The sequence below is a fragment of the Neopelma chrysocephalum genome, unplaced genomic scaffold (genome assembly GCF_003984885.1).
Source record: "Neopelma chrysocephalum unplaced genomic scaffold, ASM398488v2 Primary Assembly neopelma1_80b, whole genome shotgun sequence".
In the NCBI taxonomy this organism is placed as follows: domain Eukaryota; kingdom Metazoa; phylum Chordata; class Aves; order Passeriformes; family Pipridae; genus Neopelma; species Neopelma chrysocephalum.
Window position 1 is genome coordinate 6,137,027 of NW_020897742.1, and position 19,379 is coordinate 6,156,405.

The following is a 19,379-nucleotide window of genomic DNA, read 5'->3' on the forward strand; positions in this document are numbered from 1 at the left end:
GAACAGGAGACACAAACCTACTGAACACCCAGCTGTTTTTCTCAGCAAACCTTTCATTCCCGATGATGCATTACATGACCTTTTTCCAAACTAAGCAGAAACTTATTTGCATGGAAACTTACTTGTAAACACACTTGCCTTGTTTTATTCCCTATTTCTTGCAATTCCCTGTACTCCAGCAGCTACTGCGTGCTGGAGCCCTGTGCTCCAGCAGGTCCCCCAGCAGCCTGATGCAAACCCCGGCTGGCAGATGCCTTTGCTGCCACAGCCTCCCAGGAGCAGGGTGTCCCCCCTTGCCCCGGGTTCAGGGGACAGGGGTGACCTTGGCGGCAGCCATCCTGCCTCCAGCACAGCCTCATATATCTCCCGGGGACGCAGACAAGCAAAAAATCCAACTGACCAGAGGCAAACGCCAGCATTTTTTAGAGGCAGTTTAGGAAGGTGGCAATAGGAAGTCTGGGTCTGTAGGAGTTGACTCAAAGGTCCCTGCAACATTCATGCGGCGGGAACTTCTTCGGGTAAATCATTAACCACCATAAAGCAGAGCTGCGAAACGCCCCTCGCCATAAGGGAGGTTCACACACACCCGAACACACACGCGGGCTGCATGTGTATATGCACACACATATGCAGAGATATCCATACGTGCACAAACATATACAGGAAGACACACAGATACACACATATGTTTGGGGTATTTTGAGGGCAAGGGGAACGCCGGCAGTCCCCTCTGCTCGGGGCGAGGCGAGCGCTGACACCACAGCCCCGCGGCGGCAGAGCGAGGGGATCTGCTCCGCATCTCCCGGACGCGAAGAGGGCACTCGGGTCCGCTCCGCATCCCCTGGCGGCGAAGGGGGCACCCGCCCCGCTCCGCGCCCCGCGGGGCTGAAAGAGATGCGCGAAGCGCCCCGCGCCCGCAATCCAGACGGGATATTTCCAACCCTCGCTCCCCAAAAATACCCCCCAAAAAGCGAGGAAGGTCCCCCCTCCCTCCAGCTCCGGTCTCCGACAGTCCCCGCGGCAGGAGGGGGTGCGCGGATCTCCCGCACCCCTGCCGAAGTTTCCGCGCGGCTCCGCGGGCGGCGCCGGGACAGTCCCGGCTCCTTACCCGGCTGTGGGAGCGGGGTCCCGCGACGGCCTGGGATCGGCGGCGGCGGCTGCGCGAGGGCGCGGCGGCTTCCTGGGAGCTACAACTCCGCGGCGGCGCCCGGGCGAGCCGCGCGCCTGCGGAGCGGCGGCGAGCGGGGAGGAAAAGAGGAAATGAGCGGGAGGCGCATTGGAGGGGAGGGAGGGGGAGGAAGGAGCCGTCGCCGAGGGACCGGGGAAAGCGAGGGACGGAGCGCAACTTCCCCGGCGGGGCAGCGGGCGCGCCGGGGGGGCGGAGCGCTCCGCGCTGCCGCTCCGCGGCCGCCCAGCGGCGTTCGCAGCGCCGAGACCCGCGCAGGGGCCGCCGCCGCCGCCGCTCCCGCCGCGCCCGGACACTTGGTATCGCCCTGCCCGGCCCCCCCCGGGCCGCCGCCGCCGCCGCCGCGGGCAGGAAGTGCAGGGCTGGCGGGGGCAGCGCGGAGAGGCGGCTCCGCGGGGCTGCGCGCCCGCGGGGGGCTGCGCCCGCCCCGCCCGGCACGGTGGGCATGGGCAAAGGGGCGGAAAAGTTCTGATTTTTGATCTTGGGGTGGGTTTTTTTCCTTTTGTTTTTTTACCCCAAAACAAAGAAGGAAACGCCGGGGCAGGACACCCTTCCGCGGCATCAGTTCGCTCTGGGCTCTGCGCCAGCCCCAGCGCGGCTGGAGGTGCCCAGTGCCGGGTGCGCGGGCTGGAAGGGGGGACGGCGGCAGCGGGAATCGCTTGGAGCGGCCGCTGGAACAGAGCGCAGCCGCCTCCCGGCACCGCGCTTCCCTCTCAGCAGGGCGATGGGACCCGACCCCTGCCACCCATAGTGCCCCCATCCTGCGCCGAAAGTCGCGGTACAGGTGCCGTCGGCTGAGTCTGTGGACGGGTGCCGTCCCACTGGCTGGAGACAGGTTCTCACCGTTCGCTCACCGTTCTGTGCAAGACGTGAACTTGCAGAGCCTCTCCGCATACCCCACCACAAAATGGAGGGTATTTAGGGATTGATGTTAATCTGCTTCCTGAAGCAGTTGTAAGCATTGCTCAGAAATATGGCCTGCAGCACAAAGAAGTGAATCTTCCTCTTAGGATATTCCTCCCCATCCCCCAGCTCCTGCCCAGAACATTTTCAAGTCAAAAATATATGGAGAATTCAATGTAGTTGCCACTGTGCCTTATCGGTAGGTTTCACTCTGCCTCCCCTTACAGGAGACTCCGTGAGCACATTCAGTGCTGTCGTGAGATAAGAACTGAATAGAGCTGAAATCAAGGACATACCAGGAAAAAGATACTAAAAGATTTTAGCGACAAAACTTGGGAAGCAAGGGAGTGTGGCGGTAGGGGTGAACAAACAGAAAAATTCCACCACCACCACCAAAGCAGCAGTTTTTCAAAGCTTATCTCTGCACTAAGTCGAACAGATTTTCATATGGGCAGGGGAAAAAAAACACACAAAACCCCCCAAACAAACAACAAACAAACAAACCCAAAACAACAAACAAAAACCCAAAACTAAATAAAAAAACCCAAACACCCAAACCTTGAATACATGTACTCCAAAGCTTGAATACATTGAAACTGGATACATTGATGCAAAGAGAAGAAAATATTACAGAGATTAAAATGTTTCTCAACAATAGCCACTTTCTCCAAGACCTTTCAAAAAGAGGTGAACAGTTTTGCCACCTTAAAAAGAAAATAATAGAAACATTAGCCCAAGGCAAAGAACAAGCTTGGAAAATAAAGAACCTGAACAGTTAAAACTAGAAGCAACTTGACCAGAAACATATAATGGGAAACTCTATACAACCACCATTGCTGCCAACTTCACCTGCTTGAAGCTGAGTTTTCCTTGCAGGACATGATTACATGTGAGTAATCGCCTTGATTTCCGGGCAAACCCTTCCCTGTGCAAGCATTTTGCAAACGTAAGCGTGGCTGGATGCAAGATGGGGCTGTGGCTCCTGCCACACCTCTCCTGCTGCTCTGCCTGGGAGGGTAGTGGCATACACCACTCCGCCCAGGAATATGTGGCAACAGAGCAAGTACCTATTTGAGGCCTCCTCCAGGCTTTACAACCCTCAGGGCTGAAGTCTGATGAGAGAAAACAGTTTATGGCACTCAACCCCACTTTCATTTTTGACACGGTTGTCATTCCATAGCCCTAACAGCAGCAGGTTTTCCTCTGCTTGGCACTGCCCCACGTCCTGTGATGGGCAGGCTGTGAGATGAGACCTGCAGCCATTTCTGAGGCTGCAATGGCTCCTCTCCAGGATGCCCTGGTTTGATAGGGATTGGCAGCTGTGAGTGCCCTGCTTGGTTTGGGGTGATCCTCTGGTGAGTGTCTTTGTGCTGCTCTGCACCCTGCTCAGCATAGCACTCAAACATGTCTGTCAGGAGCTGCCTATTTTGGGAGAGTCAGGGACATTTTATGTCAGTGGGTACTTCCCTGAGAAGTGCCCATGGCTGCTGCTTTCTTTGATCCCTCTAGTATTCTGTGTATTGTCCCATAAGAAATTGAATAAATACTAAAAATAATTCTGGATTCAACAATTATTGGGAACACACAACAAGAACCAAATGAAGTGTTGCTGTCATTTATACCTGACTTCTTCTGTCATGAATTGCACCCTTCCAGCTGCAACTACATACAGGATGGTGCAATCCAGGTAGCCAACCAGAGAAATGCCACCAAGATTTCAGATGATTTAGAGTCCTAATGCTTGATAACAAGCAATTCTTGAGTTACAGAAATCCCTTGGGAAACGAGGAAGAATGGCTTTAGAAAGTTGTCAACTGCTCACAAACAATCTGAGATGAAAAGAAACTGCAGATTCATTCCTACAATGAGTTTGTGAGGACTGGTGCTCCCCTCCCAGAAGGGCAACGGAGCTGGCAAACGGTCTGGAAAATATGTCTTATGAGGAGCAGTTGAAGGAGGTGATGTTGTTTAGCCTGGAGAAAAGGAGGCTTGCAGGGGACCTTTTTGCTTTCTACAACTACCTGAAAGGAGGTTGTAGTTAGGTGGGGCTCAGTCTCTTCACACAGGTAACAAGCGAGCAAGAGGAAATGGCTTCAAGTTGTGCTAGGGAAGGTTTAGATTGGATATTAGGAAAAATTTCTTCACAAAAAGCTTTGTCAAGCGTTGGAACAGGCTGCCGTGGGAAGTGGTGGAGTCACTGTCCCTGGAGGTATTAAAAGATGTGTAAATGTGGCACTTAGGGACATGAATTAGTGGTGGACTTGGCACTGTTAGGTTAATTGTTTGACTCAGTGATCTTAGAGGTCTTTTCCAACCTAAATGATTCTATGATTCTATGAAGGCATTTGCAAAACTGGTCCCTCTGGGCGTGTCTGGCTTTTTTGAAGTTCTTCTTTTGATGACATGTGTTTGTTACATCCATCTATAATAATCCCATGCTGACCTAGCGTGGACTTTCACAAACTTAAATCCACAGCTGCTCTGGCATCTCACCTTTTGTTTGATTTTTCTTTGTGCCTTTCATTCTGTTTCCACAGTCAGGAGTGAGAAACAAAGATGGATTAAATTAGATTCATCTGCATCATTCCAACTATGCTGAATTTGAAGATAATGTGTGAAATTCCTTTGGCTGTCTGAGGTTTAATCATCAAGGGATTAGACAGAAACTAAAGTGTTTGAGGTATGTGGCATGCTGCTAGTCTTAAAATTTCTTCCATAATAATGTAAGCTTCATAAGGCTATTGCTAATCTTGAATTATTATCTGCCTTCCTATGGTTTGCCATGATTACCTTGAGGAAGAGATTAAAGCAATATTTACCTTTTTTGAGAAGCTTATCAACTTGACCTGGGCAGCCCAGCACCAAAAAGCAAAGGACGATACTGCTGGCAAGGATTAAGGATTCAGCCCAATTTTTCCCTGTTGGTCTTCTGATGTCTGTCATGATTGTTGAGATGGAAATGCTGGTGGTATCCTTGACGGCAGCCAATTGCTCTAGATGTGTTCAGACTGGGCATCTGGCAGAAAGACTGTGTGGGTCAGACAGGTTCCGATCTGCCTCTCCCAGAAGAGCCAGGACTTGCCTACACTGCAAACAATGACAGCAAAAGCATGTCTTCTGTCTTTGAGCTGGGCACATGGTCATCCTGGTCACACTGTCATCCTGGAAGTGGATGGCACACGCTTTCCCAGGGGAAGCTGCTGGTCATCAGTTTAACCTGGGAAAGAGCTCTGGCCTGGCTGGGCCATTTGCAGAACAACCTTGAAGGAGGGGTTGGAGGAACACCCCTGTCACTCCCTCCACCATTGAGCTTCCTCACAATGTACATTTGACAGAAGAAAGCAATTTTTTGAAAGACAATGTAATTATACTTTTTAAATCCTCTTTTAATCTTGCTTTTGGAAATCCTTCAAGTGTCAGGAATCACTTTAGAGAAATTCGAATGAGAACAGTAATGGAGAAATGAGCCAGTGTTATTTACCTGTGATAAAACTGGTTGTCAGGTGCTTGGGGAAATAAGAGGGAAAATTGTTTCTATTTTCTTTGATAAATTTTGAATTCCAGTAATAAACCTCTAGATGCTCATCTGTAAAGCCTCCTATTTTTTGCTACCGGTTGCTGGGCCTTGAATCTTTGCCTGCATCAGTTTAACCCCTCCTTGTGCTCCTTTGCATTTCCAAGTTGCACTTAACAGGCAAACATAACTTGGGAAATGCCAGCTACACACATGGCTCTTGCCCGCAGTGTGGGCAAGCAGCATGGCCTGAACAGACAGACCTAGTATTTAATGTAGTACCAAAACAAATGTGCCAAGTAGTTTTGCCAGTCATTTGGATCACAGAGACCGGAAGTGGAAAAGAGCAGGTAGGTTTTTACAATGCATTTTCCTGCCAAAGCAGGATTGTTCCCTGCAGTGTTTTCTAGTGTACTTCCCTGGCCTGTTTTAAATGACCTTGTAGGATGGGGAGAGATGGGAGGGGGGAATCTGCTAGTTACCTCCAAAGTATCTTTGTCTAGTTTGAATAATATAATGTGGAGCAAGGGCAAATGAGTGCTAAGAGAATTTAGCTACAACACAATAATAATGTAATTTTTTGCATGCTTTTTCATCTCTGACCTACTTGCTATGCCTGCTACTGTGCCAGTAACATCAGATAGATTAAAAAAAAAGTAACAAAAATTGTGTCAATAATCCATCTTTGCATGATTGCTCTTCTTTCTCTTAGCAGGAGATTGTCTTGGGTGCTTTCTTCCCCTGAGAGGAAAAATAAATGGTAAGAGCTGTGATGATTGGCAGCAAGCCTGAGAACAGCAGATGTGAGCCTGCACAGCTGGACAAATAAAAAAATGCACTTTCTACCTACATTTTTATTAAGGTTGCCCCAGGGATACCCCAGTGCCTAGGGGGCCTTAGCATATGAACAATCAAAGCCATCAGGCATATTTACATATATGAGAACACTTGGTGTTCTTTTCAAAGTCAAAGAGAGCAATAATTAGAGTAACATAAAGGAAAATTGGCTGCGTGGTTTTTCTCTCCTGTAATAGAAAGACTGAGGGTGGAAATATTTAAAAAAATTAGGTTTGACAGAGGTGAAGAATTTATGAATTAAACTGGCACATTTTCATTTCATTTACTGTTGAGTACCAGTTTATTACATGGAAATTTAAAAAGGACCTCCCAGGCTGCAGTTGCTGTATCAGATGCTAAAGTTAGATGGTTTAGATAAGATTTTTATATGAAAGTTTCTTACACAAAAGGGAAAAATCTTGCCAAATAGGGAAAATTTAAAAGCCTCATTTCTCTCTATGGTGCTTTACTGCAGTTTTTCACTCTGGGATTTGCCACAGTATTTGCTGGGATTTATTATCAAACAAAGTTTGGTGCCAGGGGCATTATAGCTGTATCTAGTAACAAAAAAAAATGGAATTTCCTACACTCCATAGCCTGCACATGCTTATTTCCAGTTGCATCTACCAACAATCCTGTTCTCCCACAGGGTCTCCACACAAGGATACCCACCTTCAGGGCAGAGCAGCAGGGCCTTGAGTGTCTGCCAGTGATCCTGTGACATTCTCACCTGGGCTTGGCATTCCCACCCAGGCTATTTCCTCATGCTGGCAGCAGCAGCAATTTCAAAACAGAAAATGACATGTTTAATTTGTCTGAGGAGAAAATAATGGGGAGCCCTTGAAATGGATGAGGTCCCACAGAGTAAAGTAGCCATTGAAAAACTGTCATGTCTATGAGATCTAACAGAGTGAACTCTGTTTTTGTGGTCCAACATGGCAAATTTATGCCGAGAGAGCTGAAATAGAGTAAGAAAACTCAAGTGCTTCTATGGAGCAGAAAATATCAATGCTGTTACTTGTTGCTATTCTGAACCACGACAGGAGAATGCAAAAGTCAGAAATTAAGTATGAAAAACATACTGGTGTGTCTAAATGAAAATCAGTGTTTGAGCTTGGTATTACAAAAGCTTTAAAAGGCAAAACAAAACAAAGTATTTTTGTTCAATCAGGGCAATGAAAAATAATACACTAAACCTGGTCTTTCCCCACAGCAACTTTGTTTTGCTGAGACTGCTTTTTTTCATATGGCTGAACAAAAGAGGAAAAGAAAGAAACTTGACAATGCTTTCTGGGATGTTGGAGCCAACAAGATGCTAACGTAGTGCTCTTCTAGCCTGCATGCTCTGAAATGCCTTCCAGAGCCCTGCAAAAGCCAGGGGATTCCACACACTGGCACCAGGATGCCACTGCCCCAGCACACTGGGGTTAATGGTCCTTGCATCATATTTGCACTTCTCATCCAGGGCTCAAACCTTCCTGCTGGGACATCCATGTCTTCATGCTGCTCCCATCTGCCTAAATCCATCCTGAAATACTTAACACTGAAATTCATTTCCATACTTAAAGTGAACTTATAGAAAGATGGGGACAGACTTTTTAGCAGAGCCTGTTGTGATAGGGGTAATGATTTTAAACTAAAAGAGGGCATATCCAAACTAGATATAAGGAAGAAATGAAGAAATGTTTTATAGTGAGGGTGGTGAAACACTGGAACAGGTTTCTCAGAGAGGTGGTGGATGCCCCATCCCTGGAAACTTTCAAGATCAGGTTGAATGGGGCTCTGAGCAACTTGATCTAGTTGAAGATGTCCCTGCTCATTGCAGGGGGTTTGACTACATGACTTTTAAAGGTCCCTTCAAATCCAAACCATTCTGTGCTTCTGTGAAAACAGAGAGCCTCATAAAGCAGCATTTCCCGTGGGATCAAGGTCTCCCTCTCAGTACCTGAAGGCACAGCCATGTGGATCATTCAGTGCAATTTGGAGAAAGTCAGTTTAATTTTGGCACTGGTGGTGGAGCACTCTTGTATTGCTCCTGTTGGTAATTAAGAGAAAGCAAATCTCGGGGGAGGACACTGAATGTATTAATTAACAACACTTTCAATGAGAAAAAAGTTAGTAATTTTGAAAAGGTTGGTTTATGCCTGAAGAAAATACTTAAATAGGGTAGTCACATTGTTGAGCATTTGACAGATGTACACTAATGAGTAAATGGGGATATTGATTACACATTTAGATAATCACCAGATCATCCATGCTGTTGCAGGAATGTCCCAATTCTCCTGCCTCAAGCTTTGATTTCAAGTAGTGAAAACCACACTTAATTCCAAGCGTTCAGACAACTACATTTCACTCACTGGCCTGAAAAATCCATGTGTGTTTCTCATCAGCTGAAATGGCACAACTTATTCCGTGGGCAGGCTACTTTCTAGCTTTGCTAAGCATCCTGCACTATCTTTGCCACAGCACTATGAAAACATGCATTTTTCAAATAAAATCAATGGAGAGAGGGGCAGCAACTCTGCAACTAAAAAGACTCACAGTTTTCATGGATGTTGGATCACCTTTTATCACAACACAAACCATGAGGCATTTTGGTTCAAGCAGAGGGTATTTTTCCCTCCAAACAGACAGTAATCCAATAAAAGAGCCCACTAGCAGGATCCTGGACAACATGTGACACTGTGTTCTCATCAGCATCCCACGGGTGTTCTGGCAAGGTACCTGGTGCTGGAAGCACCCGCCGGTGTGGCTGCGCTCAGCTGATCTGCCTGACAGCATCCAAAGGCACAGCTTAGTGAAGCCACAGTAGCTCCTCTGAGCTCAGATTGCTATGCAAATACCACCAGATTCTTCATATTATCATGATACCAAGTATCCTGTTCTATACAAAATTATATCCAGGCGAGTAAGAGAAACTGAGTTATTTACTTCAAGCTGAGGGTATCTGAACAACATTTATTGTGCCTGACAGAGGCTTTAGAGACATCCCTTCACACTGACAGAGACTGAGAAATAATAAAGGGCACGCAATGATTTCCTAAACCAGATGAATTCCTAAAAACCACTGGATTGGGTCACCTTTTATGTAAGAGTTTTCAGCACTTAATTATTAATGTACAGATTGGCTTCAACCATGCGAAGAGCATGTTTCTGCCCTTGCACACATGAAGTCCCCAGAATGACACAACTGCTGCTTTGCTTTGGGCTTCTGTCAGGAGCAACCACCCTTTACTGGCATATAGAATTTAATTTTTGTTAACAAAAAGGTAGGTAAACAAGTTACAGTAGCAGGGGTAGAAAGCAAAAGTAGGGACTCTGGAGCATTTGGGATCTTCCAATGTTTTTATCTCCTGGCTCCTCCTCATTATGTTTTTCTTTCACACCAGCAATGCATTTTTCCATTGGAAAAAAGGCTGTTTCTTTTGAGTCATCTCTGCAGGGAATCTCCTGTAGTGGGGCTCTATCTGCCAGGCAGCAGTGGCCACTGGCAGTCACTCCTTCCCCAATGCAGGTCCTGTCTCCTGGTGGTGGCATTGAAATAAAAACACAGACATCCTATTAATAGCCAAACTGTAGACAATTCCAGATGTGGAATTTGGTTTCTAAAATAACAGACTCACCCAAACCAGACCTGAAACAGTAAAATTCAGTTGTGTTTCCTCTGACTCATAACTAGTTTTTCAGAGAGGTTTTTAGCAAAAATTTTTCAGCAGTTCCTCTGTTGTTGCCTGACTCATACTGAAACACCAAAATCATTATTAAAGTGGAATCATAGCAAAGGGGGTGTGAATGCATGTTATTTATCAGTTCAAAATGCTTTAAAAACCATATTTTGCTATGAAGTGTGCTTTGTCCAATAATTAAATACAGTATTATTTACAAAAGCAAACCAAAAATCTGTCATATAGGGCATAGAGGAAGTTAAGCACTTAAGAAATAGCAAATTTTAAATATAAGGTTAATTTATTCTTCAATAAACCTTCATTTATCCTTCTGACACATGTAATATTTGTGTTCAGCATCCCACCCACTTTCAGTCTGAAGACCCTGTCCATGCCAGCAGGAATGAGGATGCTCATTGTGAAGTATGAGTTGTTCAGATGTCCCAGGATGGGCAGTGGTACAAAGTACATGGCTGTGAGCTTTGATTCTGGATCATGGGAGCAGAAATATATGCAGGGGTGGGGGCAGAGGTGCCCCCACAGTCCCCCAACAGTGCAACATGATGGGAGAGAGGCTGGCTAGCAGGTCACTGAAGCCTCTCTCTTGAGGAAAGATTCCAAACCTGTTATAGTTTCTATTGTGGGTGATCCGCTGCAGGAGGGTCATGCAGGCATCAGTCCACCACTCTCTCCGTGGGTTTTCAGCTAGGAAGCAATAACCCTTTGCCTGATGAAATGCCATGCTTGGGAAGGACCTGGGCCCCAGCTGTAATGGGAGCTCAGCTAACCCACCCTGGGCTTTGCAGTGTCATAAAGCTCAGAGGCCTGTGAAAGTGGACCTCGAAGGTGGGTTTTATGAAAAAAAAATCTGCAACAATGATTTCTTTGCTTTTCAAATTAAATCTCAAACTGTTGCTGCAGAAGAAGAGACTGAAAAAAACCCCTGAAGTCTGGGAGCTCATATTTACCTTCTCACCAGCTCTGCAGATACTTAATTTGAATGTTGCTTCATCTCCTGTCTCCCTCATGTATCATCACTAATTAAAGTACACACTCTGCACTTACCCAAAGGAGGATGTGGGAGGCAGAAGAGGCTCAATCTCATTTTCTGCTGCTGTATTGCCTCTGCAGAGCCAAACACAGGGGAACGGGGGTCCTGCTCAGAGCGTGGTGGCTGCAGCACAGACCTTTTCCTCCTCTGTGGTGAAGGAAAATCCCCAGTATGTAAACAGCAGCTTCCATGGGAAAGGGTTCAGAGAAAGAAGGGGCTGTGGCTCCCTGGGAAGATGGGCTGAGCGTGATGAGGGCAGGAGTGATACCCCAATGTGAATGCTTCTCCCCACACACCTGATCTGGAGACTGCTCAGGCTCCAGCTGAGGAAGCCAGAAGAGCTGTGCCAGCAGCAGCCTCACAGGTCTGTGTTTTGGTGCCTCCGTGCCCTCCACATATGCCTCCTAACTTCCAACTCAAGTGAAATTCAAACAAAGCCTTATGGCTTTATTTGAACACATCTTCCCCAGCCTGCACCCCAGAGAGACACCCCTCTCACATGTCCCACAGAGCCCGGCCATTCCCAAATGCACATCCACTAGCTCCCAGCAGCAAAATGAGATTGCTGACTTCTCCCCAGCTTCTGATTCCAGGCTGGAAGTCTGTCCTTTTCAGTCTCCCCACTGCACATTTGCTGCACTTCACCCCCACTCCATCCAAAATGTGGGGGTAATTTTGGCAGTGGTCAGCTCTGCAGCCACACTGGTCCCTGTGCTCACAGCAGCCCCAGCTGCTCCACAATGTTGCAGGTGGCATCAACCTGTAAAGGGAGACTTTAAAGCCTATGAATGCCAGGGAGGGAATAGAGACACTATTAGTCTCAGAAATTGTCTATGTCTCAAAAGATTCAAGATGGTGTCAGAGGAGGACACGCTGAACTCAGCGTGTTTAACATTTAGACAAAGTCTTTCCTTTGTCCCCGTCTGGAGTTCTAGTGCACACTCTGCCCTACATGAGTGAAATGCATCCGTGTCCATAAAAGCTGTGGAAAAGCACTGCCGAGAACTTCCACAGCTCTGAATAATTAATTCACAGAACTATAAAAAGCTACAAGGGAATGAAATTTAGAAAAATCTAGTTTTAGGATAATTATAGGTCAAATCAGGAGAACACTTGGACCCAAGACAGATGCATTAGTAGGACAGTCGAGCATAGTGGATCAAATTCAGACTTGACAGAACTGCATAGTCTTCTAAAGAGCTCCTCTCAGGGTGGATTCAGCCCAGGGAGAGAAAGCAGCCCATGCAGATAATTTGATGAAGTGAGTAGAAATCTAAAATAGCACCTCTTAGTAGAGAAAGCATAAAGGAAAGAAGTAAAATTGTTTCAGGTTAGCATTCATGCCCCAGGTGTAAAGAGAGAGTGATATTTTCTGAAATGTTTTGTTATAATGCTAGTTTAACGTGCTTTCCTCTCACCCTGCCTCCACTGTCATGTCTACTGTGTTACCACCGGCTCTATAAAATTCCAGTTTGTTTGCAGACCTTATCACATTCAGGCTTTTTTTCAAAGCTCCAGATGCTGGAATTCATGTGTTGGTTGCAGACAGAGACCTTCATTTTCCTAATCAGTTATATTTCTAGTCCATATTTTTCACAGCAGGTTTGAAAACATTTACCCTGAGCCCTGAGTCACCAGCAAGCAAACACAGAAGTTTTATTCCATTTTCCCAAGTTGTAAGCCAGTCATTACTGTGTCCAGTAAGATGTTGAATCCTTGGGACTGCCCATTTAACTTGCCACTCTCAGATAGGGAGGTGTGAGATTTTTATAGTTTACCTATTAACACGTGTAGTCAGGCTGTATACTGGGCATGTTTTATTTGAGTACTAGAGGAGCCAATGTTGTGTGACTGTTTTATGAAAACATCAGGCAACCCTAGTTCCCTTGGCATCTCAGTGGGCTCCACAACACTCAGCACAGGACTCCCCCACACAAACTCTGCCTTTACTTGGGGCTTTCTGGTGAAAGAACATACCCATGGAGAGGCAGAAGTTCATTACCTTTTTTTAGTAACAATAACAGATCACCTGAGAATTCAGTTTTATGCAAGTCACAAGTAGCAGGTTACTCATAGACCAATAGGGAGATTATCACTACTTCAGAGGAGCTGTTTTAATGTCCAATGTCCCGTTTCAGTGTGACTCTACATGGCACAGGACCAGGCACTTCCAGACATTTCTGCTTCCCAAAAACACATGTGAAATGGCAGAGGGATCTGTCCTGTATCAGCTTGTGTTTGCACAAGCTCCCTATTATGGAATCATTCATTACCAATATGAAGTTACTGGGTACAGCCATAGCATGCTATCAAACAAGTGCTCTTTTATAATGGTGAGCTATGATTTTCTACAGACTTCATTTATTAAGAGCATTGGCATCCTTCAAAGCAAAAGGCTCTCCTGTATGCCATTGCCATTCCTTGAACTTAAAATGTGTGTGAAAGGAAGTATGTATTATAAGCAGATATCCTCTCCTTCATTTGCAAGTCCAGGAGCTGTTTGACATGAAAGGAAACAATTGGAGAGAGGAAGCAATCATTACTGTATCAGTTGAAAATGCATCCAGCCTGCTGGGAGGGTTTTTGCTGCAAGGGGAACAAAAGGCCATTTCTCCAAGACTCAGTTCTTCAGAGCTCTTAAGTGGGTGGCAAGTAAAGGATCACATATTTCTCTTGTGTCCAGAAATATTAGGGTCAATTGAGGAGAAGAATCTGGTGAGGGTGCAGGTGATGGAGAAATAGAGTGTATGCCTATTAGCTTACAGACAAGGCAAAGCAAGTGGGAGCTGCAGGCTGGACGAGGGCAGGATGACAATTTAAAGCAATGATGACAAGCTGGGGAAAAGGCCTGGGAAAAGGATGTGGTTCAGTAGAGACACGTGTGAGGTAGGCAGTAACAATCAGCTGTGCAAACAGACTGGGTTCAGCTGCAGCGGCTCTGCCAAAAAAAGAGCTGATAGGGTGGTTGTGGATTGCAGAGTGAACATGAATCTACAATGTCGTGTTGTTGTGGAGAAGATAGATGTTTTTAGTCTGGATATAGGAGGAGCAGAGCCCATACAATGGGAAATTACCCTTCCACACTAGCCAGAGTAATGTGCTGTGGCTCAAGGAGTGGAGCTTGCAGGGAGCCTAGCTGCCAAGCAGGGGTGGAAAACATCCTGAGAGCAGAGGCTGACTGAATTGGGGTTTAGCCTAAATATGTACAGCCTGAAGAGAATTATAATCCTCCATCTATGTAAAATGTCATGAATGGGTGGGGATGTCTACAGTAAACAGGAGCAATGAGCTTAAATTAAAGCAAGTGAAAGTCAGAGTATGCATGGGGGGAAAAAATCCTGCAGGTAAGGGTAGCAATTGGGGGGATTGAAATTTCTGTCAAAACAGGTCAGATGGGTTAGAGATGATAAAGTGGTACAACCTGCCTTGAGGCTGGAGAAAAAATTAAATGAGCCCTTTTGAATCTTTCTGACCCTGGTTTTCTGTGATTTATCAGAGGATTCACAGCTGCAGTTTCCCACATTTTCAGTGTTTAAAAATGTAGCTCTACTGGCTAACACCGCAGAGGAGATGATGGGAGAAAGTGGAAGCCCTCTTGTCTAAGCCCAGTGACACCTCACCAATTTTGGAGCAAAGCACCTCTGAAGTCTCCAGCAAGCTGTGCTCTGGTCTCCTCTGGAGCTGAGAAAGCAATGCTCATAGCTTTCCTCTCTGTTTTTGTGGAGCTAAAACATCAGCAACAAATTACAGATGGGTCAAAATAACAGCAGTGTTTCAGTCCAGCTTCCAGGTTGTTTAACCCTTTTCTCTCCCATCATCCCTTGTCAATGTAATGCCAAGCTGTTGACTTTTCTCAATTCCTTCTGCTTTTGTAGCAGAAATTATTCACAAATTGAAATTCACATGGCCTTTCAGGCACCCAGAAGCTACTATGAAAGTATTGGCTCAGTTCTGGTCTCTTCATTTGCTGTTTTTGAGGGAATCAGTAATGCTGCCCGCTGACTAATAGAATGGTGAGTTACAGAGAGGACAAAGCCTGACTCTTCACTGATAGACACCAGAAAAGAACAAGGGACAGTGTTCGGAGATGCAGCAAGGGAATTATGGAAGACATTTCCATCGTGAGGGTAGATAGTCAAGCACAGGAAAAGGTGCCCAAGGAAGCGGTGGTTTCTCCATCCTGGAGTTTCAAAACTCAATGGAATGAGGCCACGGACAATCTCATCTAATTTTGAAGTTGACCATACTGTGATCAGAAGTGGGACTAAGATCCCAGAGGGCTGTCCCATGATGCCCACAGAGGTAAACCAGAAAATTTCCTAAGTGACAGCAGAATTTCCCATACTTCTTCATACCTAGAACACACTTTTCGCCTATATTTAAGTTGTCAGTGATGAAGGTGTGTCTCCACGCTGCCCCAGTCATGCCTGGTGCCACCAGCCAGCTGACTCAGGACTTGCTGCTGAGTCTGTTCCACACCACATCTCACCTCTCATCTCTCCTTGGAACATTTCTCCTGCTGGACTCTGTCTGGGGACTGGTTGATAAGGACAAACACTTCATTTGCTTGCTTTGTTTCATTATAACAGAATAGGTAAATACACCAATATAGTCTTAAAATAAAATAGAAAAATGAACATCCTTTCTTTCATTGCTGTGCCACAGCAACATCAGAAACAACAATTTATGCTAACTCTTCTCCCTTTCTCATGGCATTTGTTGGGTTTTTAGGGCCTTAGTAAATCCACTAAATGTCAGCCAGAGAAGACACACCATAGCAGTAATGGCTATAATCAGCACAATCTCAAGATGCACTTTACAAATACTGCAAAGCATTCTCTCTATCTGGAGAAGAAAAAAAAAGTGAAAATCAGCAAGACTAATGTGTTACTCAGATCACAATGAATATCTTAAAGATGTGAAGGTAACTGCTCTTCCCAAGTCTCACACATATTTTTACATAGGCTTTGCTCACAACTGCACCAAACAGTATTTGTCTTCTCTGTATCTGCTGGATGTCTACCTGTGATTACAGGTCACCAGGAAGGACAGAAGCTGTTTTGACTTTCAGAGCCAGGGTGATTTGGCAAAACAGGACTATTGGGAGATGACTGTCTTGTAACCAAGCCAAATTTAGCACAGCTCTGGAAACTCTATGCTGATGCAACCATAACAGTATACGTAAGGAAACTATGCTGTATTCTTGCAACAATTCTCCACTTATTAGCTAGAAAATAAATTTTCAGGAATGTTCTATTTAGATATCTAAAGCCAAGACAATGTTTAAAATCAGCACAGAAACGTCTTGGTTAAAATATTAAAAATCTGAACGTACCTTTACATCCACCATTATAAAGGGATATGCAAGGCTGACAGGGCTTCCATCCCTTCCATGGTGTGACTCTCCTGATAAGAGGGGTACTTTGTTGTAGGTGGTGCTAAAAGAGCCTTTCCGGGTGCTTGCATAAGGAAAGGATAGACGAGACAATCGATCTGCTTGGATTTAAAAAGACAGATTTATGAAGAATAATTGCCTTCCTACTTGGCAAAGAGTGTGTATTGCCTCTAAGGGACTCACAGCTGTGTTCTATTCTCATGGAGTTAACAGGGCTTAGGAAAAACATTTGATCTATTCTTCCCTCCTTAATTCAACATAGCTGAGAATCTCCCAGGATATTTCTATTTGAATTGTAGCTGGCTTTCCATTTCAACGTGTTGGCAGTGAATATCTGTCACTCTAATGGCATTTTCTACATGGAAAGTATCACCAACACTTACAGTAGAAAGCAACATATACATCACCCAAATGGCTGACTGTGTTGCAGGAAAAGCAAGGTGGGCTACCTTTTTCTTTGACTGTATATGCAGGTTGCCTTGAGCAACATGAGCTTTGCAGCCAGATTCCCAGATTTTGTACCATTTCTGAGCTAGATTGACAGCTCTGGCATTTAGCTTCATTTAAAGCTAAGCCACAATTAAGTATAAAACAAATAGATCAGGCAGCAGCACCACTCATGTTCGTAACAAGCTTTCAAGCTTCATCCATAATTTCCTGCAACTCTGTGCAGAGATGTTGGGCTCTTACCTTTTAAAAAGACAAGATTTTTCATTTTTAAAGATCATATTTGCTCAGTGCTTGAACACAGCTGGAAAATCCCTGTATAACCTTCTTCCCAGAGAAGAAGAGGAGGCAAAATCCCCTACAGAAGCTCCTGAAAAACCATCACAGAATTAAATGAGTAGTACAAAAACCATGAGCCTGAAAGAAGAGAGAAAAGTAAATTTCAACTCCAAACTGAGGTGGTTTTTTTTCTTCTTTTTTTTTTTCCTTCTGGAGACACAATGCTGCTTCAATAGGCCTATGTTGATGCTATCAGCAGTGAAACCAACATTTATAGAAACATGATGCAGCCACCAGCAGAACCAGTTTGCAAACCCTCTCAAGTGTTACCTATCTGCCCTGACTCAGACTCTGAAGCTCATAATTTATGTTCTTTCACTTATATGAAGAACCTGAGCTGAGTTATAGAATCATATTTTCAAGGTAGATCATTAATACTTGCGGAAAAGTCTGTCCCATGGAAACTGTGTCTTCAGGAAAGGCATGAATTCTAAGTTCTCTGGCTATGTTAAGCACTGAAATTATGTTTCAAAGCTAATTTCTCTTGTGCAGACCTTTGCAAGACAAGAAAAAGCCTGCTGTGCTACACACAATATAGGCTCTGTTGGATGTAGAGGGACCAAGACATTGCCCAAGTCCATGTTAGGACCCGAGTACAAGCCAACTCCTCCATTTACTCTGCAGGAAGGAAACCCTGAGCTTGATCCTAGCCTGGGCACTGAGGCTGCAGGGAACAGGGCCAAAGACATGTGCCTCATTTTAGAATCAGTCCAAGTGCAGGTGAAGCAGCACTCAATATGAAATTTACGATTATATATTGTTAACATTAGATTGTTATATTATATGTTTCTGCTAAACCCAGTATTTGAGAGTTTTGAAACCTACCCAGTTTTAAAAGTAAGACCCTAACACATTTCTTTGTGTTGATGTTGTGATCAAAAAGGGCATCTTAGGCCATCTCTGCCAGAGAACCGTTGCCCTAGAGCAACACTTTTCAGTCTTGTTTGAAATATCCCTGCATTTCCCTGAGAGGCCACCCAAAGGTCTGCTTCATGACCTGCATATTGAATTTTTCCTGGCACTTACAGGATATACATATGCTAAAGGGATGCAGATCTCAAACAACGCTTCAGGAAAAATTTCCAAATGAGTAAATTCAGTTAATTGAGTTTGCTCTTGCAAATTCATTAATTTTTTTCTAGCAGCTCTAGAAACAAGCATTCAGTGACCATGGGACGGTTCATATTGGATCCCATCAAGGTGGTCAAACTTGGGATGTAATGGGGAGCACAGGGGAAGGTCCCTTCTCTGTGCTAATGTCATGACTGCACTCAAGAGATCTCTGGGAGCCAGGAGCCCCCTGCTCAGGGGGCCTGCTGAGACTGCTGAGTGGTCTCCTGGCCCCTGTGCCCCAACAAGGGTGCACCTGATCTCCCTGAAAGACAAATCATCTTTCACAAAAGCCTCCTCAGTTGGATTCAAGAGCACTGATCTCGTATTGGAAATGTATTCCTCTTGCAAACATTACCTCCAGGAAATATTTTGTGGAAATTCAAGGCTGCTTGTTCAAACCAAGCCTGCATCAGTCATTCACAACTGAAACACTGCTGCTCACATCTCCCTGGCACTGAATGGAAGCTCAAGGCACCACACATACACACACACACGCACACACATCAGAGCTTCCTTCCTTCATGACTTGGCTGCATCCCTCACTTTTCAACAGCCTTTCCCTTTTTTTGCTCCCAGCCAAGGTATCACACAATCTGTGCTCCAGCTGCAGGACTGTCACTTTGCTGTGATCAATGCCCTTGGCTACCTGCTAAGTTTGTTACCTGCTTTGTCCTTTCATTGCATCTCTACATTGACCCTGCTCAAATGCTGTCAACCCTTTGCAGTCCTTTCCTTGAGGAGATTAGCAGACCCTTAACCCAGATGTCAATAAATGCAAGGGTTCACCATACAAAGGTGAATGGATCACTTCAGGTTTGGTGTAGAAACACATATTTTCTATTTTCTGCTGTTGATGTTAATACAAAACATATTAAGCTCAGTATCTCCTCTCTCTTGTACTTCTGTCCCTTGAAGTGTCATGCATCCTG

The 19,379-nt window shown here is 45.3% G+C and overlaps 1 protein-coding gene across 2 annotated transcripts in view; it reads right to left on the reverse strand.

The window, feature by feature from the left end:
* Positions 1-16,577, reverse strand: part of HPCAL1 (hippocalcin like 1) — an 80,375-nt gene extending 63,798 nt beyond the window's left edge. Inside the window, exon 1 of one of the 2 annotated variants that reach the window (XM_027690159.1) lies at positions 16,492-16,577. The gene's annotated coding sequence lies outside the window, so the exon portion shown is untranslated. Of the gene's footprint in view, positions 1-1,108; positions 1,295-16,491 lie in introns of those variants that run through there. The other variant, XM_027690158.1, reaches the window with a different exon arrangement.
* Positions 16,578-19,379: the final 2,802 nt, after the last annotated feature.